Genomic DNA, 25,172 nt, shown 5'->3' on the forward strand with positions numbered 1-25,172 from the left:
TTGTGGGGACATCTTGTCCTCATAGCATAAGGTGTACCTCCCTCCCACACACCCAAATATTGTTGGCTATACGACTCAGTACCTATCCTGATACAAGAGTCCCCAACCTAGATAGTCAACACTGTGTGCCCCAAAATAAGCAAAATATCATTATGTAAATATCTCACATTTTGATAACTAACTGGAAGAAAGATCAAAACTTATTAAGCCCCCAATAGTTCGATCTCAACATTTTTCAACCCCCACCCACCAATTTTAGGGCCAAATTCTGAAAATATTTATACTCTGAGTGAAGAGACTCAAACTTGACTTTCAATATAAGACAGTGTTGTAGTACTCGAGACTCGGACTCGTCTCGGACTCGGTCTCGAGACCATATTTTAATAGTCTTGGTCTTGTGCATTTGGACTCGGAATTGACTCGTACTCAAACATTTTTTTTTAGGACTCGAACTTATTCCCGAGTCCACTCGAGTTCAATTCAAAATATTTTTCATGATTATTAATGTATGTTAATAAAATATTTCTTTAAATTGATTGACACGCCCAGTGATTGGTGATTTTCTAGTGCGCAACTGCGCATGACAAATTGTAATAAAATTACTTTTAACACTACCTACTATGTGGCCTTTTTACCCTAAACTGATCATATTTTTTAAACTCCAAGTAAATTCAGTAAATAAAAAAAGGATTTCTCTAAGTAAATAAAAGTAAATTAGGTAATCAACCCTCACTGGTCTCGGTCTCGACTCGGACTCGACCGACTCTGGTCTCGGACTCGACTTGGAATCGACTCTATATGGACTCGGTCTTGACTCGGACTCGACTCTCTCTGGTCTCGAGTGAGGTGGTCTCGACTACAACACTGATATAAGATGTTTTATTTTGGGGGGGGCTTGGAAATAATGAATGTGTAATGAATCTGAAAAAAATAGTCAGTCCAGAAACATCCTTCTTTAACTCTTCCTCTGTGTCGTTGCTTCACTGAAACCTCTTAACTTGGAGCAAAGACAGAGCCGACAATTAATAAGAGCTGCCGGTTCACAAGACTCGTTCCCGAGTGCAATCAAATGCTAAAAATGACAATAGGCTGCGTAAATAATATAAAACAAATATGAAAACATACCTATAGTACTTTTAGACGCCTAAACCAGGGACCTTGACCCCAGGGGCCATCAGGAACACCAGGTCAAAGGAGGCCTTCTGTGCTTAAAGTCCCCTCTCTGCCCTCCTTTGGCAGGTGAACAGACAAGGGCCTCACCCACAGACTGTAGGCTCTTTTACATTCACGCTAAGGGAACGGATGCCCTGATGGATGCCAGTTCACGCACCTTGCAATCATGGGCACACCTGCCTGGGCGTGAACACCAAAACGAGGGTCACCGCAGCGAGTCTGATGGGGGTAGGACCCTTGGCTTTACCAAGGCCACGGATCCCAATCTGCCGTATGTATGGACGGCTCTGTCAACAAATGGATCCCCTGTCTTCGCGCAAAAGGAGATGTCGGCTGCTGTCCTCTGTGACTTTAACTGACATGCAAGGAGCTAAAGGGCATAAAACACAGTAGACTGGTGCGGCACCCGCACAAGTATGTCCAAACGCCATAACACGCTGTTTCCAAACGGGTCCTGACCTCTAGCTCTGGGGCAAACAGGCTGGGTTGAAGTTATTCATGTCGAGTCTGTGTCTCCTCCACCATCTTCACTTACACATAAGGAGCGGTGGCTTGTTTACTGCTGCCCTGGCCTCGCCTGCCAGGGACCGTTCTAATCACATTACCAATTTTACATTAGCAATTTTACCTCGTACGTCTCACATAATGGCTGACACGTATCGTAGATCTTGATTTGTCTGCAGGAAGCATTTAGAGTGAGGCTTAGTCTCCTTAGATCTAACCATGTGTACCAGGCCAACGTGATGTATTTTTGTATGTCAAACTGCGGTTTTTGAAAGTCACATGTTGATGTGCGTTGACTGACCCCCAGGGGCCACCGTGAGCTGACGTTTTATGTGCATTTGCACAGATTTAATGGCTTTATAAGCAATGACCAACTGCGAAAACAAACTTTTCAGATGAAGCTACAGATTTGGACAGCTCCCAACGAGAGGACAAACCGATCATTTTTCCTCTTCGGTGCCTTCCAACATCTCGTTCTTATTTTGGCATCGCACGTCCTCCTCTGTGCGGAGTAGAGGAAAGGAAAGGAGAGGAGAGGAGGTGAGAGAACGAACACAGGAGAGAAACCGACAGAGAGAGGGAGCGTCTCGAAGCACAATCGATCTTTGTTGAACAAACTCCTAGCAGATGGCGCTGTGTGTTGGTGACACATTGCCACCCACACTGCTGACTGACTCACTGTTTGCCACGTTTGTGATAAATCACTAAGCTCGAACGATACTGTACCGTAAACATCATTCGGCTCGACACAAACAAGCTCCGATCTGAACCTTCATTCAGACTGTTTGATGCCTAAGTAAATACATATCAATCAAAATCATCTTTCCATACCTGAAAATCTTGTAGGTAGGCTTACATGTATTTGTCCCACAGATAGGGACATCGCTTGAATTCATGGGCCAAAAATTACACTTGTGTGTGTTTAGTGGATGGCCCTCGTCCTTTAAGAAATAAAAATAGAAACAATTGTTGACATTCAGTAAAGCTATAGAGCCATACACATATTTATAAATGGCATAGGGCAGATCTTTCGTTCTGAATTTAATGAGAAATGTTTGAGTTCATATTGAAATTACTCACCTTTTAGTGAGTAGTCTTCATCAAAACTTTTCTTTTACCAAATTACATTGCAGAGATGAATCTGAATTCTGAGAAGCAGAAAGGCACAATTTCCTCATTCTTGTATAGTATAAAGAGTTTCGTTATTAAAGATATGGACAGTCACAAATATGATCAAGTTCATATACGGTATTATGTGAAAAACAAATGTACACAGATCACAGAGAACAGTTCTGAAACTGATATATGCAAGATTAATGGGGTCCTTTTTCTTTGATGTAAACGATGAGAAGCAGAAAATCTCAGTTTAGTCTCCATCTGATTTCATTCTTATCTAGGAGGGAAAAAAAAGTTAAATTAAAAACACTTCATTTGTAATTGTATTTCTTATGAGCGGTCACAAAGACCATAATGTCCAGGCTGTATGTCAATATCAAAAAGAAACATCACCAAAAATTTTTAAAAAAATAAATAAGCGTAAACTGTAAACTATACTAACCATGGCATGTTCCTGCAGTCCCAACTTTAATTGTCCTTTTGTGTAAAACTTGATTTAAAAAAAAACGTTGTCACGACTATATGAAATACAGTACATGTTTAGGGAGGAGAATTTGGGCTGGAGCTGAATGAACAGACTATTCCACAGAGACAGGAAATCTTCAGCGGCTCTATCTCTGATGAGTATCAGCTATTAGCTGCTTTTGGCTGGATATTCTCTTGGGCTCAGCTTCTGCTGAGCGCTGGGCTGCACTGCTCTCTCCTTATCATGCCTGTCCACCTGTCACACTTGGCCCTTCTGTCCACTCCCTGCTGTGTTAACTATTAAACACACACTCACACACACATTACTCACTCATCTAATCAATCACTTGAGAACGCAAGCCTTTTGCATGTATGAAAAAACACACGGTGGCACACACAGTCTACCCACCTAACCATGTGCCCCCTTGAATTAGTGAGCCAAGTGGATCTTGAATGTGACTAGTCTAATAAGCGATATACAAGTACTATATATAATATTGAAATTCCATATAATGTACATGAAATAATAATAATAATAATATAGTCCTGTCACCTTACATAGATATAAGATTGTTTTAATTATTAAATGTTTAAATTATTAAACATTATTAAATAAAGTTCACATGACTTCATGGTGGAAATCTTTGTTTTAACCCTCAATCAGTCAGATTTAATTTTAAAACATTAACTTTTCAAATTTCAATAAATAAATGAATTCATTAATTAACGTTAAAAAAAAGGGTACCACAATTATTTCTATTACAATTCTCTGAACCAAGACTGTCACTGATGATCCCTCAAAAAAAAGGTGCATGACGCCCAGCATAAAGGTCTTTGGCATCCTCAAGGAAGTAGAAAGAAAAAAAAAAAAAACAGTCAAAGGCTTGTGCACATCCACTAATATGAATAATCACTCAAATGAATGCGTATAACACTTAAAAACTCAGTCCGACATTCACCAGCCAAAGGTCATCTCACAAAGGCCCAGTGGACACAGATTGTGTGCCAAGCTGACACGTTTATTCTTGCATTTCAAATGCTCTATCAAAAGGCAGAGCGAAGCAGGGAACCTCTAGACTCTTGCCTTGACAGAGTTAAAACTGCAGGTCGCCCTCATGCGATCGCAGAGACTAGAACTGCTGTGACAGGTTTTCTCCTCGCACTCTTTCTCTGTACTGTTCCATGAAAGCTCACGCGCTTTGACGCTAATGTTTTTCCGAAACCCTCCCTTAATGACGCTGAAATAAAGTCCTTCCCCTGAGGAGACACTGGCATTAGAGTCAAGCCAAGTCGCGATAGTGCCACCACCGCGGCACCGGTTTATTCGCGAGCGCTCGCTGCCGCTATTGACTCGGCGGATTAGCGCGCGGCACATGAGCCCCCCTCGGCCCCCACCGCCAGGATCCGCGAGAACAGAATGGGGTCAGAGGCGCGTTAGGACAGAACACACTTAGATGCACCAGATTAGATTATTTGAAGCCCTTTGCCGAGCTCTCGTCCTGACAACAAATATCCCCGGGCCCCTCGGAGATGGTCACTGGGCGACGTGGCAAAAACAATGTGTTGATTTTGATCTAGCGTGGAGCCGCTCCCTCTGTCCATAGCGGTTATGTAAATAATCGTGTCATTCGGGAGGTTAAAGCTAATTTCAGACCCTCCGTTTTAGATTATGTCAAAGAAAGAGGAGCAGAAAAACACGTCCGTGACCTTTCAGCTAAGGCTGTCTGTGTGGCTAATTTACAAGTGCTGTGTTAAAGTCCGGGGTCAGGCGTTTTAAATGGCTGGGCATTCTTTCCATTGCCGGTTTCATTAAAAAACGCATTGTGGGCTTCGGGACTCGCAACTCTCCAGATCTGACCTCTACATCACGGAGGCATGCTCTGTTAAATTAGTCTGATGTGTTGCCCTGAGCGCATGTAGCATTTAGTCTATTGTCCACTTTCACCTCACAGCTCTCGCCTTTAACCCTTTGCATTTAATAACGTGTTTCTAATGGAAATCTACATCTCGGGAATGACGGACTGGGTTGCTGCGAAAGAGAGCAGCGTTTCGAATCCAGCGCCGGCCAAATGTGGGGTTTTGTCTTCCCTTTAATCTCCTCATCCATCCTTTCCCCCCCTTCTTTGTTGTTCTCATCAGAAAGCGAGATTTGCATTGCTCTTCGGTGTCCTATCCTATCTCTTTTGTTCTCGCTCTCTCTCCTGATTTGACTGGATTGTGGAAGAGAGATGATTGTGTAGCCTCAGGTAAGATTTTGTAGCTTTACATATCAAAGTCACTAAATATCTTTTTCTCTCACACACGGGCATGAAGGGAGGGGGCTTGTCGAGGGGGGAAAGTTCCAAGCCAAGTTTTTTTTTTTTTTTTTACGGGGGATTGTTTGCTTTAGCGTATGAGAAGAACAAATCCAGCGAAACAAAAGGGATTACGGAGCAGTGTCGCTGTTGTGTTATTTATCTATTCCGCTTCTTTTCTTTTTTTCCAGGGCGATGCTTCAATGTCAGGAGAATCAACGTGCAGGCGTTCGGTAAACACGGGAAACTAAACAAGGTGTTTGCAAATGGCAGAAAATGGGGCTGATCTCTCAACTCTTCCTCTTTTGTGCGCTGTCTTTCCTTCTAACTCCCGAGGAAAATACATAGCCGGCGTGATTTATCATTTATACATAATGTAATACTGCATGAGCTCCAACAGCTCAATCACTTACGTTATTTCAAGATTAAACTTTTAAATACTCACATCTAATAAAATATCTATATTTGGGATTAATATTCCATATTGAGAATCAATCAACAAACAATGTTCTTTGAATGAATTTTTCAAGAGCCTTAGAGCTCAAGTGAAGAGTGAAAAGCGAGACGGATGTACAAATTTAAAAGAACGGATCTAAAAGAGTAACGTTTTAGATTCAAGTACTGAACACTAATGGTTTCTGTATCTATCTTCGACACAAAAATACACGCAACACTTCAAATGCTAAAAGCATTTCCTTTAAACAATTTTAGGCTGCTTTAATCCCAACTGCAGCTGTTTATTTTCAGACCCTGGGGACTTGTTTGTGATGTAAAGATTGTGAGGGCTACGAGACATAATGCTATTGATTTGCTTGCGAATCGTGTGGACAGCGACCATGCCGCAATCTGGGGCAACGTCAGAGCATGTGTGCGTACCACATCAGAGCTCTGCAGAGAGGACATGACAACGTTTTGATACGGTCATCATGTTCTCATGCCTGATGCTCTGTAATTCCTCTCTGACAGAGCCGAGACATAATAGGATCCATATGGGGCTGCTGGAGACCGCTAGATCAGTACCATAGATAGACGGGACCAGGAAAGGTCCATCAGCACGACTCCATCAAACCAGTATCAGCGTCATGCCCGCGGCCCACCCCCAGTCTATTCACTGACCGCCTGATGCATATTTCACACAAAAAAGCAAGCACTTTCTCAAACTGACAAGCTTTAATGTAATGGGCTGGAGTCAGTGTGCAAAAGTCTGACAGAAAACAAAGTTGTGCTTAAAAGAACCGGGCTGCTAAGGTGAAAAAAAAAAAAAGTATGTGTTAAATTTGTATAAAAGTAGTAATTAAGAAATAATTTTCTACATATTTGAATGTACTTCAAAATATTATATTATTCTTCTTGCAAATAAATGTCTATATGCAATATAGTTATAATTAAATACATTATAGTTTATGAAATTAAAGAGTACGAATAGCATCAAAAGCGCATACACTGTTTTATATGTCACTTCTGATTGCGAAAAGTATAATAGTGAAATATGCCAAAAAATAGTGATAGTTAGTGATATAATCTCTGGAACTATGGAGATTGTCTTTGTACCTTTACAAATTATAACATAATTACCCTACAGAGAACAAGTGGTTTGAAGAAGCTGGATTATATGATACTATATTGTGTCCTGATTTTACTGCTCCCAATCGGAGTCAGAGCCTCCCCGATCCCAAATTGTAAATATCAAATATGTTTGAAATTTACAATTTGGGATCAGGGAGGCTCAGACAATTTTGTCTGGACATTAGACGGAAAATCATAAATAGTACCATATAATCCAGACATAAATACTTCAAACCGCTTGTTCTCTGTAATATAATCATATTATAGTTATTATGTTATGTACTATATCATACTATATTATATGAATTACATTATATTATTATTTTTAAAGGTACAAAGACAATCTATAGAGTTCCAGAGATCGTCTAGTGTGTCCCAAGCCTTATTCATGTGCTTTTGAAAACTATTAATACTATCTAATTTCATAATCTCTGTCTATATTAAAGTGGCAAAAACTCCAACTGCAAATGCATCTGTATCTGTGGCCCATAAAAAGTCACTTGGATGTGCTTCTCAGCCCTAACAAATTAGCCTGAGACTTACGATGGAGAAAAGCATGGTGAGAAAAAGAAGAAAGAGGGAACGTCTGGTTGCTGTCTTGTTCATGTCACTCCGAGAATGTCAGTGCTCGGCATGCTGGGATGTGTAGTCCCCTGGGCCTGCGCGGGGCGCGTGTAGCTTCTAATTGGACCTGTTAGGGTCAGCAATTAGTGTACAGCCATCAAAAACTGCACGACAGCTTCTCCTTTCATGCTACTTCCAGTCCCTCAGTGAAGACTGAGACATATCCAGAAGGCCTAAAGAGAGAAAGAGTATATGAATCCAGAACAACACATGGAGTTTGGAAGAGTAGGACAGCTGCAGGCTTTTTTGTGTGTGTGTCTGTGATAGAGGGACAGAACTTAATGGGACGTGTTCGTTGCCCAAGGCTCAAAGAGTTGAATCCATCTGTTATTTTTTTTTTTGGATGCTTGAACCGACTGCAGCTCCGCTTACAAAGGCCACTTTGTAGAACTGTCTTGTTCTTGAACTACAGCCGCTGCAGCAACAATGTGCTCCCTTTGTTAAATACACAATGATTAATCTAGTAAACGAAGGTGTTTGGCCCAGCCATCAGGTGGCAGTCAGGAGCAGTTAGAGGCATTCTTGGGCCCCGGTTGCCATGGTAACCCTCAGACAGACGCTAGCAGTGCTGAGGAAGCAACGGCCTCGAGTCACCACATTATGGACTTAAAATCAGCTGTACTGAGCTGTGCTACTGTTGCCATTACTGTGAGCTAGAAGTGTATTCTTTAAGCTTTATAGCTGCTATTTAAGCCAAGAAAAGCTCTAACAACTATATATATATATATATATATATATATATATACTTTTTGTCACTTAATAGGCCTGCACGACCTAGGTGAAATCATCTAAAAGAACATTTAGATGAAAGATTATAAGGACAAATGTGTTTCATTTTTTATATAAATTTCACTGATAATTTTTAATTCCATTTTGACTGTTATTCACATTTTTAATTCAAATTTCAAATTTGTCATGTGGTGAGACAAACACTCCATGTAATTATGGAATGTAATAGTTAATATAAGGTCAAAAAAATGTATGATCCATAAGTTATGACAACATATGTTTTTACATTATTTTAACTCATCAAAATGAGTAAAGCAATTTTCATGCAAGTTATAAAAGATTCAACACATTTTTTAAGTCAGTTTAATGTACTTTAAGTAAAAAGTTCAACTTTAATAAGAATTTAAGAAGGCAACTTTTTTAAAAACAGTGTACAAGCATTGTTGTTGTTTTTTTTAATCTGATGTTTTCACTAAGGCCCCATATGCAAGATGAAATGCATTTTATAAATGTAATTATTTTTTAAATAAAAGTACTGTGTTCTGGCATTTTAGGATGTGACACTGCTTTGGGTAGGCTGAGTGATCCCCACAAGACGTCCCAACACCCATCCAGACCTGACCCAAAGAAATTTTTGGAAAAAAATGTTGTCATGGTAATGGAAACAATTCTATTTTTTTTCTCTTTTTCTGTCCCATTTTTTACCGCCCACAATCAATGCTTTGAACACGCTGACTGATTTAGCTGTGCTCCACAGACAAATCAATATTTAGGGAGATGTGAACAGCGGGATCAGGCGAGGTTTCGATAATTAAAAGCAAAGCTGACGACGCCATATGAACCTCATGTGAACGAAATGGAAGTCATTTATCACCTTGATAGTCCTTTTGTGATGGATTATTGCAAAGACTTCATGAAGGACTCAGGCCATCTGACAGAGTAGCCGGTTCAAACAGACTGCACTGGGACAAGAATCACTCTTTCATCACGTATTTTCTTCATCCTGGTGAAAAGACGACACAAAAATAACTTTCAGTTAGGAGCCTCAACTTGACGACAGTCCTCAGCTACTCCTCATTTTGGACATTTCGCAAAACTGTTGCACATGTTTTTTAAACAAAAGCTGAAATAACTTGTCACACACCCCCTCACTCCTACACTCCCAGCATGCAATGCAAAGGACTACCTGACCTCCTGCCATTGCCTGGGAGCCGAGTCACCCACACAGCTGGTGTGTGTATGTGTGCGCGTTTGCGTGCGCAAAATACTGGCAATGGCCCAGGATAAAGTTATCTGATACTGTACTGCCCCCACATCCACGAACAACAGTGAAGAACAAGAGAGAGGAGAGATGTGGCAGGCCTCCTCCGCAGGGAAAGAGAGAAAAAGAGACTTGAGAGCGACACAGATGGAGACAGAGTGAGCTCTGTCAACAGTTTGAGTGCTGAGACTGTGGAAATGCAATAAATGTGTGAAGAGGATACAAAAGTTTTTGAATTGAAACGCATATGCATTGTTATGCTTGACTCCTGATGTACTGGCTCTCAAATGGCAAACAAGTACTGTGTACACACTTAGGCCACCCACACATACTTCAGGGGGAAAAAAAAAATTAAAATAGTTTAAGTTTTACTGCTTGTGTCCACAGTTTTAAAAGGATAGCTTACACAAAAAAAAGAAAATACTGCCATTATCTACCCAACTTCATATCATTCCAAATCTGTATGAAGTGTGAGGAACAGACTGAAATAAAAGGTGTAAACGTCTCTTTAAACTCATTTGCACTTCTGAATATTTAAATATAACTTTTTTTATCCTCCTTTTATACTCCTTCACAAGATATATATATATATATATATATATATATATATATATATACACACACACTCTTCTAAAGGATTATTAGGAAAACCATACTAATACTGTGTTTGACCCTCTTTTGCCTTCAGAACTGCCTTAATTCTACATGGCATTGATGTATGTTGGCCCATATTGATAGGATGGCATCTTGCAGGTTCATGGAGATTTGTGAGATGCACATCCAGGGCACGAAGCTCTCGTTCCATCACATCCCAAAGATGCTCTATTGGGTTGAGATGTGGTGACTGTGGGGTCCATTTTAGTGCAGTGAACTCATTGTCATGTTCAAGAAACCAATTCGAAATGATTCGAGCTTTGTGACACGGTGCATTATCCTGCTGGAAGTAGCCATCAGAAGATAGGTACATGGAGGCCATAAAGGGATGGACATGGTCAGAAACAAAGCTCAGGTAGGCTGTGGTATTTAAACGATGCCCGATTGGCACTAAGAGGCCTAAAGTGTGCCAAAAAAAACATCCCCCACACCATTACACCACCACTACCAGCCTGCACAGTGGTAACAAGGCATGATGGATCCATGTTCTCATTCTGTTTACGCCAAATTGTGACTCTACCATGAATGTCTCAACAGAAATCGAGACTCATCAGACCAGGCAACATTTTTCCAGTCTTCAACTGTCCAATTTTGGTGAGCTCTTGAAAATTGTAGCTTCTTTTTCCTATTTGTAGTGGAGGTGAGTGGTACCCGGTGGGGTCTTCTGCTGTTGTAGACCATCCGCCTCAAGGTTGTGCATGTTGTGGCTTCACAAATGCTTCGTGCATACTTCGGTTGTAACGAGTGGTTATTTCAGTCAAAGTTGCTCTTCTATCCGCTTGAATCAGTCGGCCCATTTTCCTCTGACCTTTAACATCAACAAGGCATTTTCGCCCACAGGACTGCCGCATACTGTTTTTTTTACCTTTCCATCCCATTCTTTGTAAACCCTAGAAATGGTTGCGCATGAAAATTCCAGTAACTGAGCAGATTGTGAAATACTCAGAATGGCCCGTCTGGCACCAACAACCATGCCACACATTTAAAATTGCTTAAATCACCTTTCTTTCCCATTCTGACAATCAGTTTGGAGTTCAGGAGATTGTCTTGACCACGACCAAATGCATTGAAGCAACTGCCATGTGATTGGTTGATTAGATAATTGCATTAATAAGAAATTGGCAGGTGTTCCTAATAATCCTTTAGGTGAGTGCATATAACCTTTTGAGATATATTTATACATCTACACTATTGTTCAAAAGCTTGGGGTCAGTTATATATTTTTGAAAGCTTTACTTTACTTATTGCACTTGTTACAATACAATGCATATTGTTTTAAAGCAGCTTTACAGTGATAACAGGAAATTAATGCAACAAAAAATGTTTTGGCTGTACAGAAGCTCTAGAAGTAAATCATTGTCCAGTTTAAGTAAGTTCAGTGTTGATTCCATTGTAAAAATCATTAGATATTAATTTTGTTCATTTAGTTCATAAAGCAGCTCTGGAGAAAACAGTGATGTCATTGTCCAGCTCAGTTCAGTCTCATTTAATGGTGTCAAATCAGGCAGATCAATAATACTGTTGAATATTAGTGTCCCCAACTTTCAAGCCAGAATGTGTCAAATGCTCAGAAAGGCAGCATTTATTTATCCGAAATAAGAATAATAAATGTAATGTATTCCTGTGGTGGCAATGCTGACTTTCCAGCAGTCATTACACCAGTTTTTAGTGTCACATGATCATTCAAAAATTATTCTAATATGCTGATGAATGGTGCTCAAGAAATATTCCTTATTATTATCAATATTAAAAACAGTTATACTGCATAATACCTTTGTGGAAACCATGATACAACATTTTTGAGGATTATCTGAAATTGAAAACTGTTTTTTTTTATTCTTTCGTAACATTTTAATTGTCCTTACTTTTTTACTTTTAATCAATTTAATGCAACCTTCCTTGCTGAATAAAAGTATTAATTTCTTCCAATAAAACAATATTCCTGACCCCAAACTTTTGAACATATATACTGTGTATATATATATATATATATATATATATATACACATAAAATGTATATATATATATATATATATAAATACACATAAAACGTATTTATATAAACCGTATATATATATATATATATATATATATATATATATATATATATATCTACAGTATATATATATATATATATATATATATATATATATATATATATATATATATATATATATACGGTTTATATAAATACATTTTATGTGGGTGTAAAAATATTATTTAAATGAGAAGCAGCAATTAAAAAAAGAAAATTGTTTCCCACACAATGCTATCGATTACCAAGTCATATGGACTTCTTTTATGATATCTGCTTTTATCTTTTTGGAGCTTGAAAGACTGTAGTCACTATTCGCTGCAAAGTATAGAAAAGAGCAGCACAAACTTTCCGCTAAACATCTTCTTTTGTGTTCTATTAAAGAAAGAAAGTCATTTTAATAATGCAAAGTAGTGTAGGCCACTTGGTATACAATACAAGACCTTTAAAACGAACTTCAACAAACCATTGCATGTTTTTCGTCAAGCTAATATGATCAGCTGAACTGCACATATCCTGCTGAGAGATGACACAGAGATTTTTCTTTTCAGCAAACTCACAGGTGTAAGCCACTTTTCTGAGGTAGCGTTCTGTCTCTTTTTCCGTCTGTAAGGCGGCAAGTGCTTTTAAGTAGAGTAAGCAGACTTTGGCAGAATTTGGCTGAATAGTGTTATTGTTCTCAAACTCAGGTGAAGTTGTGTAGTTCACTTCAAATGCTGGCTCTATAACTGCAGAGTTACTCTTATTATTTAGCACTACTGAAATTCGAGCCCGTTCTCATGCCAAAGCGCCATATAGGACGCTTTTGCAAAAGCGTAAATATCCAACGCACATGGCACCCTTTAACGTCAAATGAGACGCAGATATATTTGGGCAGAAGGCGCCCCCTAGTGGTCTAACCCTTACCCTACACCATACCTAAACTTAACCATAACCGAAGCGTGTCATTAGACGTTAAAGGGTGCCATGTGCGTTGGATATTTACGCTTTTGCAAAAGCGTTGTATATGGCGCTTTGGGATGAGAATGCGTTGGAAATTCCAACACTAGCATATTGTTATTTTTTTAATAAAACAAAAATCTATTAAAAACTGTTTTCGCTAATTGAGAAAAAAATATATATAATTATGTAACAAACAAAAAAAAAAACTTTAGCCGAAATAAAGTTTTAGTTGAAGTAACTAAATTACTGAAAACTGGAAAATAAAATAAAACTAAAAAGAAATACAAAAATGAAATATATAAAAATGACAAAAGTGTGTAACAAAATTAATAAAACCAACTAAAATTAAAATGCCACATTTTTACAAGATCATTTAAAATATTAATAAATACTATTATAGCACATATACAATAAAATACTAATATAGCACTCTTACCAGAGCAAGGTAAAATGTATGCTTTAAATACAATATAAGTAGTTATATATACAGTATATATAAACATTTGCAGAGTGCATATTTTGACTACGGGCATACAACATCCTTATTGTTGTCATATGCTTTCACTGAAATATTTTATAGGCCTAGTTTTAGTCAACAAATCATGACACATCAGGCAAACTTCGCTGCGGCCACCCACTGTAAACAGTCTAGAACCGCGGCTGATCGCGCCTGGTTAGGACACAGTGTTACAGTAGAGTTGCAGTAGTCAGTACATATAATCACCTGGAGAAATAGACGAGAAGACAAGAGGAAGAAGTCTGAGACAACTGCTTCCACCGCCAACTTTGTGTATATGTGTTTGTGTGAGAGTGTGTGGAAGAGACAGAGAGTTTAATTGTCCCCTGCTTGTCCTAATTTGACACACGCTGGCATGTGTGGGTGAGTCGTGTGTGTGTGCGAAACAAGTTACCGTTCACTCCTCACTTCCCCGCAGTCTTCCCATAAGCCCCTGTGTACGAGCGCTGACTGACACACCTTACAGGCCTAATGGAGGGCTGGCAGAAGAAGATGGCAGCTCTCAGAGACTGCCAGGGGGATCTGCCGCAGGCAAACACAGCTTCATACACCACCCTCTGAGGAAGCAGGAGATATAGAAATAAAAATATCAGCTCTACCGCTCCACGTAAACAGTCAAACAGGCAGGCACACACTTTCCCGGTTTCCTTCGCACACACACAAACGCTCACGGTAGTGCTGGTGAAGTCTGTAGCATCTAAAAACAATATGTAGAGAGTTTTTTACACTTCCACTAAAGAAAAGGCAGCAAAAAATGTCAATGTTATTAAAGGATTAGTTAACTTTTGAAAAAACTTTTGCTGATAATTTACTCACCCCCATGTCATCCAAGATGTCCATGTCTTTCTTTCCTCAGTCGAAAAGAAATGTAGGTTTTTGATGAAAACATTCCAGGATTTTTCTCCATATAATGGACTTCAATGGGAACCGGATGGTTCAAGGTCCAAAAGACAGTTAATAACCGTTTCAGATGCAGCTTCAAATGTCATTGAACGATATCAGACGATGAATAAGGGTCTTATCATGCGAAACGATCGGTTATTTCAATGCTTATTCCAAAAATGTAACTTTTCTAAGGACAAATGCTAGCCTTGCTCTATTTTGTGAGGCGCGTTTGCAACGTCACGTATTACGTAATTACGTTCAAAAGGTCACGGGCGACGTAGCCGAAAGTACAGAGTCAGAGTGTTTACAAGTTGAACGCATAGGTTGAACGTGCAAACTAGCCCAAACACAGTTTAAAAAAAAAAGGAATTAAAAGGAAAAACAACGATGTCAGACGATTTCGATTCTGTACTTCCGGCTACGTCGCCCGTGACCTTTTGAACGTAATTACGTATTACGTGACATTGCAAACGCGCCTCAGAGAATATAGCAAGGCTAGCATTTGTCCTTAGAAAAGTTACATTTTTGGAATAAGTTTTGAAATAACCGATCGTTTCGCATGATAAGACCCTTATTCATCGTCTGGTGTCGTTTAAAGACATTTGAAGCTGCATCTGAAACTGTTATTAACACTATCTTTTGGACCTTGAACCATCCGGTTCCCATTGAAGTCCATTATATGGAGAAAAATCCTGGAATGTTTTCATCAAAAACCTTAATTTCTTTTCGACTGAGGAAAGAAAGACATGGACATCTTGGATGACATTGGGGTGAGTAAATTATCAGCAAAAGTTTTTTCAAAAGTGAACTAATCCTTTAATGTGTCACCCATTATTGATTTTAGCTACGGTACATATACACATTAATTGATCAACAGTTTGATCAATTTTAATTGGAGAAATAAAGATAAATGCAGACACGTGAAAACACGGACACAAACAGCTAGGCTAATCAGGGAGGAATTGTCTGCATTTATAAGGTGATATGTCTGATTGCAAATCAATCGTAAAGAAACGTCGGCATGCTCATTTTTTTACGGTCGGTGCGGATTATGCCCAGCAAGGGTTCGGTTTAATTGTAGCAGAGTCAGGTATATTAAAGAATAATAGGATGAAAGAGGGATCGGTGTGTTTAAGATTTGCCGACACCTCAAGACAATCATGCACTAACTACACATCTCCTTTCTCCCCCGTTCCCTCAAAGTATTGATCGGCCTGTCTGTTCTTAATGGTCCTGTTAAACACAGTCACCAGCCACTTTAGTGTGCCTAGGTCCACTTAGCAATAAAGCTCTCGGAGCTCTCTTTAAAACCACCGCTGAGACAGGACGGAGGCTCAGGGTCACTTGGATGAAGAAGCTCTGACTTTATCCCACACATGGTTTGAACGGAAACAAGGACAGTTGTGGAAAGTTACTCGTGTGAGATTTTCTCTGCATATCCGGTTCGTGTGTTAGGTGGATTATGCGGTTTTTGAGTTATGAATTGAGGTTCTGTGAAATTGTGCCTGGATTTTGTGTTCTCGAAGGCATTCCCTCACATTTTAGCGTGCATACACACACACAAATCAAACAAAGCTGCTTCTGACTGACATACTGATCAGGTTGCATCTAAACTCTCCCTCTTTCTCCTCTGATCTCTTGCTTTTTCTCTCTCTCTCTGTGTCCTTAAAGGGTTAGTTCACCCAAAAATGAAAATTAAGTCATTAATTACTCACCCCCATGCTGTACCAACCCCGTAAGACCTTCGTTCGGCTTCGGAACACAAATGAAGATATTTTTGATTAAATTTGAGAGCTGTATAACTACCACATTGGCTGCCTAAGGGACTGCCTCTTGACGGCCCAGAAAGTCAATGAAGAAAATGTTTAAATATCCCAAGTGACTACCGTGGCTCAACTATATGTTTATCAAGCGACGAGAATACTTTTTGTGCGAAAAAACAAACAAAAATAACGACTTTATTCGACTATTCCTTTTCTTCCTTGTTGGCCTGAAACGAGACTTCCTTAGATTTCCACGACGCATGCGCGAGAACTGAACTGAGGTAGTTGAAGGAGATCGCAATTCTCGCGCATGCGTCGTGGAAATCTAAGGAAGTCTCGTTTCAGGCCAACAAGGAAGAAAAGGAATAGTCGAATAAAGTCGTTATTTTTGTATGTTTTTTCGCACAAAAAGTATTCTCGTCGCTTGATAAACATATAGTTGAGCCACGGTGGTCACTTGGGATATTTAAACATTTTCTTCATTGACTTTCTGGGCTGTCAAGAGGCAGTCCCTTAGGCAGCCAATGTGGTAGTTATACAGCTCTCAAATTTATTCAAAAATATCTTCATTTGTGTTCCGAAGACGAACGAAGGTCTTACGGGGTTGGTACAGCATGGGGGTGAGTAATTAATGACTTAATTTTCATTTTTGGGTGAACTAACCCTTTAAGTAAATTCCCTTGAATTCTGAGGACAGAGGTGTTGGTTCAAGCAATTCAATGCCGAATCGTTGAGGGTGGGCGATATGGAAAAAATATCATATCACGATTTTTTTAGGAAAATCACGATCACGATTTTTTATCACGATTCTTTTTCAAGTTGGTTTTAATATTTTGCAAGTGGCTGTTCATTACAGCCAAACTAATGTCCGTTAAAAACAAAGCCTTAGGTAACAAAAGAAAAAAGAAAGGCATACATTTAGGCCAGTGGCGAATATAAAAATCTTTGTCATTATTTTCTTTGTTATTAAAAAAATAAGACAAGATAAACATTACACAAATTAATATTCATATTAAATAAATAGTGCTTTATTTTTTTCAGATGCAGTAGGTGTATTTAGCAGTAGCATTGAAGTAGTTAAATGAACAAATATGAAATTAAAACACTACATAGACTTCACTGAATAAATTGATTCTTATTAAAGCTATATTAAAGTTCTCAGTCAGTGAGTGATTTTCTCCTTGTGTTTTTTTTTTTTTTTTTTTTAATTAACACTAAAGGGATAGTTCCCTCAAAAATGAAAATTGTCTTAATTTAGTCTCTCAAGATGTTTTAAACCCGAATAAGTTTCTTTCTTCTGTTGAAAATAAAAGTTATTTTGAATAATGTGGGTAACGGAACAGTTGCTGGTCCCCCTATAGTTTTTTTTATAGGTTCTCTCCTGGAAGTTAATGGGGACCAGCAACTGTTTGGTTACCCACATTAAAAAAAATGTCTTTTGTGTTCAGCGCAAGAAAGAAATTAATACAGGTTTGGAACAACATTAGAGTGAGTAAATAATGACAGATTTTTTTTTTTTTGTGAACTATCCCTTTAAGGACAAGCGGAAGTACTATTTATTCCTGTGGCTTTTAGAGCAGCACGCGACGCGTTTAATATAGACGCATATTACATCAGATATTCTCTCAAATGTTTGCTTTCACTTTAGACGTAGCCTGTTTATGTAAACATTGTGTGTATTTAACAGTATTAGCATAATAAGACTCGAAAGATAACTTAGTCCAGTATTCAGGCGCTGTTTGACAGACTTCTAGTGCCTGTGATTGTCGTGGGTATATGCGGTCAGGAAAGCGCACGTTAGAACAGCGCATCAGCGCGTGAATTAAATGTTTAACCGGCAAGGCTTATGCAAATAATAAACTTTTGTGAATTGCAGTGTCCGGTACCTATTCCTTAACGTGTGATCATGTGTAGGCTATGTCGCGTTGTACAGTTGAGAGATGGAGGCGCCAGAACTGAACTGATCGCACTGTAACACGATACTACGATATTTCTTCAAAAGCAGATCGTGGAGACATTTTAATCGTCCACGATTAAAAATCGTCATATCGCACACCCCTAGCACAACAGATCAACAAAATCACACTCTTTCTCTCACAATCTCTCACTAGTTTTTTAAAATGTAGTGCATAAAATGTAGTGAATCTCATAGACTCCAAACATATGGAAAGAAAATAACAGCAAATGATATCCATATAAAAGACAATTTAGAAATATAATTTTTTTTTTAGAGTGCAAAGTGCCAATTCATAAAAGCACAAATTCGCCATTTACAGCTCAGAGTAAATTATTTACATGAACCATGTGTGGGCTTTTATTCATGTCATACCAATATATACACTACCATTTAGGATTGATAAGACTGTTTTAATGGTTTTCAAAGAAGTATTTTATGCTTAACAAGACCCATTTTCTATTTAAATATACAGTATTCGTGTGATGGTAGAGCTGAATTTTCAGCATCATTACGCAAGTCTTGAGTGTCACATGAACCTTCTGAAATCATGCCGATTTGAAGTCAAGAAACATTTCTGTTACCACTGTTGAAAACAGTTGTGCTGTTTAATAATTTTGTGGAAACCATGATCGATGTTTATCAGGATTAGTTTATGAATACAGTTTTTAAAAGAACAGCAATTATTTGAAATATAAATCCTTTCTAACATTATAAATGTCTTTATGTCACTTTTGATCAATTTAATGCACCCTTGCTTGCTAAATAAAAGTATACATTTCTTCTCCCCCCAAAAAAATCACCCCCAGACATTTGAATAGTAGTGAACATATATTAAAAATGGACTTAAGAGAGGAGAAACATATGAAACAAAGTAAAAGGTTAAAGGAAACATAACTGAGAACGCCATTACATCTCCTCAGCCATGAAAGAGCAAAACAATTTTCCTCTGGGAATGACCGAATATTGTTTAACGTCTTTCCGAAAGGTTTCACATCGGTTTGTTGCTTTGCAAATAATCAGACAAGTCATATGAATGTAGTCTGTAGGGCAAACGACATCATAGCCCATTTCAGAAAGCAGATCTTGACCATGCCCCGGAGGACTGAAAGACCGGCCAATCAAGAACGGCACAAAACTCACATAACAGCTGTACATACAAAAAGACAAGATAATTCCACTGCAAAAGCGAGCATGTTTCAAAAGATCTCTTTCTCCAGAGCCAAATCTCCTCATCTGGCAGGATGGTAGCTCAGTACTCTTCAATTACACTTTATCTCTCAGTACTGCACTTTAAAGAGGGAGAAAATCAGAGAGCGAGACAGAGAAAGAGAGCGTGACTGCAAGTTGCACAAAGAAGGGGAAATCGGGAGAAAGAAAAAGAGAGAACATGTTCTGAAGCAAACAACTGTGTTTGCAGTACATTTAGAACAATGCTCTGTTGGGACACTGAGTCGTTAGTAAACGGAGTTGCCTTTTATTAGTTGAATGATATAAAACATGACAAAACAGCAACTCAGAGAGGATCTGCGATTCATACACTCCCACTGGGATTTCTATATAGGCCATGAGCTCTCCTCTCTCCCATTTAGAGTAGAGAGAAAGACAACGAGAGAGAGATCCAAGAACAAACGAAGTGCAAGAGGATAGAGGGACCATGAACGAGAGAGCACAAATGAACAAGAGCACACAAAAAAAAAACACATGATACACAGAGAGAAGAGAGGTAATCTACAGTAAAAAAAAAAAATGTTTTCAGGCATTGGTATACAATTAAAATACCAAACTACTGTATCTGCTTTTAAATATACTAATACCCATATTAAATATGCCGGTGATACAATAAAAGGTAGCATTATGAATTAAAGTTGGCCTTTCCAAATAAACATTTGGATAGAATTGTTTAAAATCCATAATCTAAATGTAAAATGGAACATAATCCAATTCGAAAGTTTAAGCTAAGATTATTTTTTTAAGAAATGAATACTTTTAATTCAGCAAAGGTCTTTTAAATTGGTCAAAAGTGACAGTAAAGACTTTTACAGTGTTACAAAATATTTATATTTCGAATAAATACTGTTTCTTTCTATTCATCATCAAGTTTCCACGAGAATATGTGTTCAACTGATTATAATAAATGTTTCTTGAGCACCAAATCAGCACATTAGAATGATTTCTGGAGGATCGTGTGATGCTGAAAATTCAGCTTTGCATCACAGGAATGAAACACTAACATAGAATACACAATATGCCTATTTTTTACTGTATTTTTTAAATAAATAAATACTTCTTTGGTAAGCATGAGATACTTTTTTCAAAAACATTAAAAAATCTTACCGACTCCAAACTTACAAGCGGTACTGTAAATGTACCCCAATGTACACTTCTGATAGCTAAAGTAAGAAACATAACCAAGAAAAGTCTTATGCAACACATTTAATTTGGTGCCTACCAATTAACAAGTTCACAATGTATTCACTCATGTATTCTCTCATTAAGTATAAAATAGATTTACCGTTTACCAACAAACAGGTTTTAAAATTAAGCACATTTACATTATCTTTCCAATAAATTACTAAAAATGTGTTACAGTGATAAATGAAGCAGAGTACATATATAGTAAAATATATTCATAGTAGCAAGAGAGAGAAAACCAAGAGAGACTAGTCTATGTGGAATAGATAAAACGAGACAGAGACAGAGAGAGAAAGTAAATGAATGTTAGTAAAACTCTCCGGTGTGTATTAATAGTAAGACCGGAGTCCCATGAGCACAGGTTTCAAGCGAGAACGCTGAGGCAATATAGGATTCAGGGCAGACTGTAAAGTAATGCAATCCCATAATAAGTCCAGTGAGGCGCTATCCTGCATGTGTGCCTCATGAAAACAAACAGCTGCTCATCTTATGGGAAACAGTCCAAGCTAATAGATTACCGTCAAAATGTTATAATTATGTAAATTATTTTAATGTTTTAATTTTGTACAATTAATTATATAAACATTATTTGATTCAATCCCCCTCAGATACAGACAACATATAACATGCAACACACCTTTCCAAACCTGACACAAAGACATCACCTTTTACCTTGGTGAGTCTTAGGGTAGAAACAATATATTGACTTTTAACACTTTTTTTTAAACTCATCTGCCACAAAAATGTAACATCTCAGCGAATATTGACATGATATGGCTCTCATCACCCTATATGGGTACATTTTGTAATAATAACCGACTGACCGTACATTATGCCTTACATAAACTGAACTTTCATTATATTAAATTACTATTGAAGCTTCAAATGACAACACGGCAAAACAAAAATCTATGAAACGGCTTTGTCCAAATGATGCTTCCTGATAAAGGCTTTCAATACATGAAACTTGAATGTATAGTCACCACAGGGCAGTGATTTGATGGTCACACAAGAGTGCAGACAATCAGACTATCCCTGATATTGACAGATCTCGCAATATCTGACTAAGTCACAGCAGAATATATACGATATTGTGTCCTAGTTCGACTGTCCGTAATGATTGTGTTTAAAGCTGACAACAATAAAAACATGAGCAAGATGTTTACTGACAATTTCTGAAATGAACAGTGTCACTTTAAGTATTAATTAAAGCAAGGCAGTGACTGTGTGTGTGTGTGTGTGTGTGTGTGTGTGCTATTGTTCCCAGCAGTATGACGGGATCAATAAGCTCTGGATAATGATGTTGTCAGTAAATGATCAGACCGTCTCCAGGGCACACACAGCAAACACCATTAGTGACAACGACTGCAAACTACATATTCTTTTATGTATGTGCACGTGTGTGATATATTGAACATCATTACACTGGTGTAAATTATATAATGTAGCAGAGTATTTTAGCAGATTACTTTAGTAAAATTTGTGTCCTTAATATTTAAAAATTCTAGTAAAAGTTTTATAAAAGCAATACGACACGTGGCTGTGCATTATTGTAAATATATATTTAATGGCTGAATGTGTTGCAGGCCATTTGCACACCCTCTTGAATCTTATTGCTTAAAAGGTGTAGCAGCAAGCACACAAGTACAACTTTAGATAAGAAAACATCTTCTTAATGACAACTAACTAGCTATCTGAATATGGTATTTAGGAATTCAAAACAATCCACTGGCACTACAAACTTCCCAATAAATAAACAAACACATGTTTTACAATACAATGTACTGTGAGTATGTGCATATGTACGTGTCGCCTTCATCCTTCTCTTCTGGACCGTGCAGTAATGTAGATATATACGTACTGTATGTCCCCGGTGCAGTGATGTATGGGTGTCTGCTGACAGTAGATTTCTGTGGTAGTAATAAAGGTAGCCTGATTCGCAGAATAATTACCGTATGCAAATGCCGCTGATTTCAGTGCCAGTCTTTTATAGATGGCTGAGTTGAGCTGTTCATCAGAGAGAGAGAGAGAGAGAAAGAGAGAGTGTGTGAGAGAGAGAGGGGTGGCTTGTCAAGGGAGGTGGCATTATTTACTTTTTTAACCATTTAGGATGACTAGACACAGAACAGCATTAACAGTGTGAATTACACTTCAAGAAAGATGTAGAGCAAACATGCTTAATCAGTCAGGTAAGACTTTATTTTAAAGTTAATTTTCCATTTTTATCTTTCCTTTAACAAAATAATACTATACAACAAAACTATAGTCATATTCATATTTATTATTATTTCTAATATCATTATTTCGGGTTACACTTTTGTAGTTTTGGGTGTTTATGACATTTATAAATAATAATAACTAGTCATATTATTTATGTATTTTTTTATTCATTATGAATCTACTTAATATTACTTTAATGTTAACTTAAATTAGTTGCAGTTTTTAGTTATTTATAGTTTGATTTTATGAATAACAACTAAATAAAGATTATTCTTAATAATATTTGATAAGTTAAGATTACACTACAGTTGTTAATACTGATTATGAACAATAACATTTATTAAACAATTATTTATGGTTCCACTATATTTGTATTTTAGCTGTTTTTAACTTTGAATAATAATAGCATTATCATTTCTTATTTATAGTTATTAGTTTTAGTTGTTTATACTGATTATTAATAATACAGAGTAATAATAATAATCATCATGATAATAATATATTAATTATATAACAGACCTTGACAATGTCTTAGTTATGATTATATCCAATATGCTCAGTTGCATAATGGTACTTTCTCAGACTTACCAATCCCCCCCACTCTGCGGTGCAGTTTGGTTTGATCCGGTCCCGTAGAGTGGTAAACGGCATGAGGGCTGTTTCAATCCTCATCACTGAGCTGTTAATTAAAACTCCCTGATATACTGACCAGCGCTCCATGCCTCCCTCCTGACGGGAGCCCTCCTCCCCCTCTCCATGAATTTGGAAGATCATTTTGATTCTTTTGTCCTATTCAAGAACACAAAAACACCAAATGTGAATACCATAGAATTGCTAACGCAAAAACGAGGAAATCTCTTTTCACTCTAATGTTTATTATCTTTTATTAACGTTCAAACTTTAGGCCTTTACGCGTGGATTTATCCAGACAGGACAGGCTGCTGTGAGAACACCGCAGCCCTTGGGCTCGAGCACTACGACTGGAACACCCCTCTGAAATCTCTCTCATTTTCAAAGTCTCTTTTTGTCTCATACTCTCTGGAACTCTCCGTTATTGCAAGCGTTGCCAAAGGTTGCGTGACAGATGCCAATGTCGCCCACCGTGACAAACATGTCACACTCTGAATGTTTTTTCCTGTCCCCTGATAGAGCAGCTCTCACCTCTCAGAGAGGCAAAATGCACAAACTCAATCACGCATCACGTTCTTCCCCTTCCCTCATCAGTCTCTCCTCCTTTCTGTCTATATCTCCTCATCTTTTTATTTGTTACCTCTTCTATTTCTCTTCTTTAACTGCCCTCTAGACATGCTCCTGCTCAGATGAGGAAGATTTCTCATGAGGGACCTTATTAAAAAAGGCCTAGGTCTCTTCTGCTGAGAGGTTCAAGCGCAGCTAGCCAAGCATGCAAAGCCAATAGAGAAAAACACAAAATGCCAAACAACACTTTGCAAATGATAGTCGGCAGTAATAAAATGAAGAGCACAAAGAAAATAGAGAGATGCCGTGAGAGATTTCTTTTCCATGCCTGTTTGTAATTAGGGCCCAAGCCCTGAAAGGGCGAAGGCCCTATTGTTTTCCTAAGGATTATTAGGGCCCAAGCCCTGAAAGGGCGAAGGCCCTATTGTTTTCCTAACGATTATTATTAGGGCCCAAGCCCTGAAAGGGCGAAGGCCCTATTGTTTTCCTTGGGATTATTATTCTTCTTTAGTATTATTATTATTTTGCTACCTTTTGGGCACTTTTGGGGCCCTTAACGTGCTCGAAAACTCTTGAAACTTAGCACACGGGTCAGAACCCGCGGCCATCAGAGCCGGGCTGAAGCTGGTACCTGGGCGTGGCAGGGGGGCTCGTCAGCGCCCCCTGGAACAGGGTCCGAACACTCGGTCCATAACTCAAACACGCTTGCATGTAATAATATGAAACTCGGTACACATGTTGATCTCATCGTTTCATCTATACCTCGCGCTCTTACTTTTTACCCCAGCCCAACAGGAATTTGGCTATTGAGGTTTGTTTGTAAAACGCTCGCAATGGTATTTGAAATACTCCTCCTAG

The 25,172-nt window shown here is 38.2% G+C and overlaps 1 long non-coding RNA gene across 10 annotated transcripts in view; it reads right to left on the reverse strand.

Moving 5' to 3' along the window:
- LOC120483507 (uncharacterized) overlaps positions 1 to 24,649 on the reverse strand; it is an 81,396-nt gene extending 56,747 nt beyond the window's left edge. For 5 of the 10 annotated variants that reach the window (XR_016147424.1, XR_016147425.1, XR_016147426.1 and 2 more), the window contains exons 1-6: positions 23,706 to 24,649; positions 22,850 to 22,904; positions 14,275 to 14,437; positions 9,346 to 9,474; positions 7,662 to 7,915; positions 2,509 to 3,070 (exon numbers count right to left, since the gene is read on the reverse strand). This is a non-coding gene — a long non-coding RNA (uncharacterized LOC120483507). The remainder of the gene's footprint in view (positions 1 to 2,508; positions 3,071 to 7,661; positions 7,916 to 9,345; positions 9,475 to 14,274; positions 14,438 to 22,849; positions 22,905 to 23,705) is intronic. The other 5 variants (XR_016147423.1, XR_016147422.1, XR_016147428.1 and 2 more) reach the window with 5 other exon arrangements.
- Positions 24,650 to 25,172: the final 523 nt, after the last annotated feature.

Source organism: Pimephales promelas, chromosome 18 (assembly GCF_988280905.1).
Source record: "Pimephales promelas chromosome 18, fPimPro1.hap1.1, whole genome shotgun sequence".
Taxonomy (NCBI): Eukaryota; Metazoa; Chordata; class Actinopteri; order Cypriniformes; family Leuciscidae; genus Pimephales; species Pimephales promelas.